Source organism: Octopus bimaculoides, chromosome 15 (genome assembly GCF_001194135.2).
Source record: "Octopus bimaculoides isolate UCB-OBI-ISO-001 chromosome 15, ASM119413v2, whole genome shotgun sequence".
NCBI classification, from domain to species: Eukaryota; Metazoa; Mollusca; class Cephalopoda; order Octopoda; family Octopodidae; genus Octopus; species Octopus bimaculoides.
In genome coordinates this window covers 42513908-42518617 of record NC_068995.1, presented here as the reverse complement: position 1 = coordinate 42518617, position 4710 = coordinate 42513908, and positions in this window count along the sequence as shown.

The following is a 4710-nucleotide window of genomic DNA, read 5'->3' as shown; positions in this document are numbered from 1 at the left end:
GTGTGTGTGTGTGTGTGTGTGTGTGTGTGTGTGTGTGTGTGTGTGTGTGTACGGATGTGTGAGTGAGTGTGTTTATGCATGTATGTGTGCGTGTGTCTGTATGCATGTGTTTTCGCATGTGAGTATGTGTGTGAGTGTGTTTGTGTGTGTGTGTGTGGTGTGTGTGTGTTTGTGTGTTTGTGTGTGTGTGTGTATGTGTATGTGTGTGCGTGTGTGTGCAGAGACATGCAACTTCTCCGTACCAGACGTATCATTCTGTGTTTGTCGATGTATATGCTGTTCTTGTGCTTGAATAAGTATACACAAATACATACACACACACACACACACACACACATACACACACATATACAATCTCTCACACACACAAACACATGCGCGCGCGCGCAAACAGAGTTTTTACTGGAACTGAAATTAAAACATGGTCTCGCTACTCACAATCTTTCGGTGAGAACGATCTCTCTCTCTCTCTCTCTCTTTCTCTCTCTCTCTCTTTCTCTCTGTCACTCTCTCCCACTTACATTCACGCACACAAACACACACACACGCACACACACATACAAACATGCAGACACACACACACACACACACACACACACACATATATATGTATATATATGAAGATGGCGACGGTAATTCTGAAACTGGCCGGTCAGTCAAACGAATTCTCGGTTCGGTGTTGGGGGCGAACACAGCTCCTATCAGAGTTTATCATGTGCTTTGTAACAGCATTGGAGCATTTTAGCTCCTATTTCTAATGATGAATGTGTTATTGATACCCTTAGTCAAGTTTAGTTTACGACTGTTATTTTCATTCCTTCCTGTTATTCCGGTCTGTTGAAATCTAAAAGTCTTTTTCATTTTTTCCCAAACCATCAAACTAATACACTTGCTTGTTGTTCATAAACGTGTCTTCGTCTTTTGTTTTCCTATAAATTTCAACTATTTATATATTCATATAATGTGAAATGGATCCGAGCTGTGTCATCCTATAGTACATAAGTTTATTCCAGTGGTATATAGATGTTCAATGTGTGAGATATGCATAAGAGTTGAAACACGTTGAAAAATATTTTTTTACTGTAATGCATGTCAAAACAAGGAACTGGTAAACTTTTTGAGTTATCAGGTCATCCCATAAGTTCTGTCCGAATTTTGAATAAAGAAAACAAGTGTTCAAATGTTATATTTAATTGAAATTATTTCTGCTACTGACACCTTCTGCTCTCACACATCCTCCATTAAAATGAAATGTATTGATCTGGTGCTTATTCCCTATTTGTGAGTAATTTCCTGGACTGTTACACAACGTTCTTCCATGACTATTTGCGGAACCTTCTCAATTGGCCCCCATTTTGTACTGCGGATGGTCTGCCTGAACTTGCCCCACTCTCCACTTAGATGCCGCCATATATGAAGCAGTTATGCCACTGTTTGATCTGAATTTTCCCAATGGCGTCATCGCCACAGGGCAACTGGAACTTTTGGATGGTTTGAGCTGGTGTATTACAAAACAAGTTTGGCAAAACTTAATGCAGTATATCTGCTTGATGCGTTCTGGGAAAACGGAAATCTGACGAAAACCTCGTATGTGATTCTATGGTTAAAAGTTTGATTCCCAACTTGATGGACCCGGATTCACAGCATCACACCTTGGGCAAATCTCTTCCACTATAGCTTCGGGCCAACCAAAGCCTTGTGAGTGGATTTGGTAGACGGAAACTGAAAGTAGCCCGTTGTTTATATACACACACATATGTGTATGTGTATGTGTGTGTGGTTGTGTGAGGTTGTGTGTGTGTGTGTGTGTGTGTGTGTGTGTGTGTGTGTGTGTGTGTGTGTGTGTGTGTGTGTGTGTGTGGTTGTGTGTTGAGCCTCCATCGACCGGTACTGGTGTTTTTATGTCCTCGTAACCTGGTGGTTCGGTAGAAAACCGACAGAATAATTACCAGGCTTGAAAAATAAAAAAATAAAAATATATGTACTGAGGTCAATTCATTCGACTAAAATCGTCCTCACCACTTGCCCTAGCATGGCCGCAGTCTAATGATTGAAACATGGAAAAGATTAAAGGTAAAAGATAAATATAAATACACACAAAAATACACGCCAAGTAAAATTATATACACGAATGCATTTATACATGTAAACACGTCTATGGGTATGTGTCAACGTGTCCATAATTTGTTTAAACACATCAACCCACACACAGACAAACACGCAAAAGCGAAACACAATGATTCGCAAGCATTATTATGTCAGAGTTCTCCTTTAAACAGGGGAGTGAATACATAAATATTTTCATAGGCTGCAGCCCTTACTTCAAAGAATGGAGCCTAAGGGAAAATGGCGTTACATTGTAAGGGGAGGCCACCCATCCCGCACTTTCATTTGTTTGTTATGCTGAAACATAGGCAACACAGATGGGCTCCTAAAAAGACGCCCTAAACGAATAATGCGAGATTTCTAGAGTACAATGAAATTAAATTAAATAGTGCACTTGGAATGCGCCTTCATGTGAGTGTTGTGTGTATGTATGCATATATATATATATATATATATATATATATATATATATACATACATATATATATATATATATATATTTGTGTGTGTGTGTGTGTGTCCATATGTGTTTACATGAATATATGAATCACATACACACGCACATACACACTCACACACACAAACTCACACACACACACACATGCACACACACACATACATGTATATATACACACACGGGTTTCATTCAGTCTCCGTCAGCCCGAGCCTATAGTAAAAGACACTTGTCCAAGTGGGAAAGAACCCGGAACCATGTGGTTGGGAAGCACGCTTCTTACCACACAGCCACGCTTTATTATATAAACAGGTACATTTATTCATGCATGTACGTGAAAGTGCGTCTGTTACCAACCAATTTCCCTCTATCTGTATAAATATGTATGTCCGTCAGTTTGCCTGTCTGTCCGTCTGTCTGTCCGTCTGTCTATCTGTATGTATGTATGTATGTATGTATGTATGTATGTATGGATGGGTTGATGGATGAATGGATGAATGTATTTTTCTCTGACTGAGATTCGCTTCTCTATAACAACTTGGGATATGCACAGTAAGATTTGACAATGCAAAATATTTAAGTAACAGCAGTAAGAGGTTAATTACGTGTTCTTATTTTCATTTTGCGTCTGATATATATGACCCAAAGATATCTTATACATTACTATCTGTGGTATACGTGTTTCTGTATATGTGTTTCGTCTGTGTGTGAGTATATTTGTATTATGCATATAAATTTATATGCACATACATACACCTGTATATGTATGTATGTATGTATCTATCTATCTATCTATCATTCTCCTCACAAACGCTTATCTCTCCTCATTCAGAAAACATTGTAAGTTCTCTTCATTATATTTTCTCTTTATTTGCACTGATTATAGATATACATAACACTGCAAACAAAACTTACTGCGTGACTTTGCTGTTTGGCAAAATAAGTACTTGGATAAATTTGTTTAAATAAACCCTACAAAGCTGTGTTCAAGCATGGACGCATTCCAATGACTGAAACAAGTGAAAGATCAAAAGTAAAAGGTAAAATATTTTTGAAATTATTGAAAAGACAAAAGGTGTGAATTTTAACTGAAATATGTAACGAAACTTATGAAACTTAGTAAGAGGTTCAGTCGTATGAATTATACATCATGCTGGAGCAAGTCGTAGACTTAGCAAAATGCCCTTGCTTAATGTATTGTGCCCTGCTGGGCAGTGCAAGTGAGTCTTGAACCATGTGTGTACGAATTAGATTTCTTAATAACGCGCTTATGAGTGCGCTCAATTGTTTGACAGCATTCAAATGATACGGCTTCAATTTAGAACTGGAAAACAATACAAAAAAGTAAAATAAACACGAAGTAAAAAAACAAAAAAACCAAAAACAACTACAGCTGCGTCGCTCGGAATTGTGAGCAGAGACTCTGTTAGCTCAACAATGGTCGCTAAATAGGAAAACAATGATTCAGGTTTGCAAGAAAGGTGAATGAAGACAGTGTCAGGACCGTGCCTCTTTCTAGGGCATTATAAGCGCTAACTGGGAATTAAAAGTCAGAGCGTTCATCTAGGTTCATGCAGACCTGACTTCTGTACGAGAGTATTCACAAAAGTTACGCAGTACATGGATTTCACAACCGTTCGCTATAGTTCACGGAACACAGTGCACGCGAACCATGCGTCCAGCTATAAGCAGAATGAAACAATAACAAAGGTTGTTAGTAACAAGAACAATACAACAACAATGACAAAAGTACTCTTCTTCTTCTTCTTCTTCTTCTTCTTCTTCTTCTTCTTCTTCTTCTTCTTCTTCTTCTTCTTCTTCTTCTTCTTCTTCTTCTTCTTCTTCTTCTTCTTCTTCATATTATTATTATTATTATTATTATTATTATTATTATTATTATTGTTGTTATTATTATTATTATTAGTGAATCATCATCATCATCATCATCAGTAGTAGTAGTAGTAGTAGTAGTAGTAGTAGTGGTGGTGGTGGTAGCAGCTACAGAGAATGTAATGCAGCGACTATACGTACAATAGCGACTATATATATAATACACACATACTTAAATATATATACATATATATAGTTATATGTATATATATATATATATATATATATATATATATATATATATATATATATATATATAT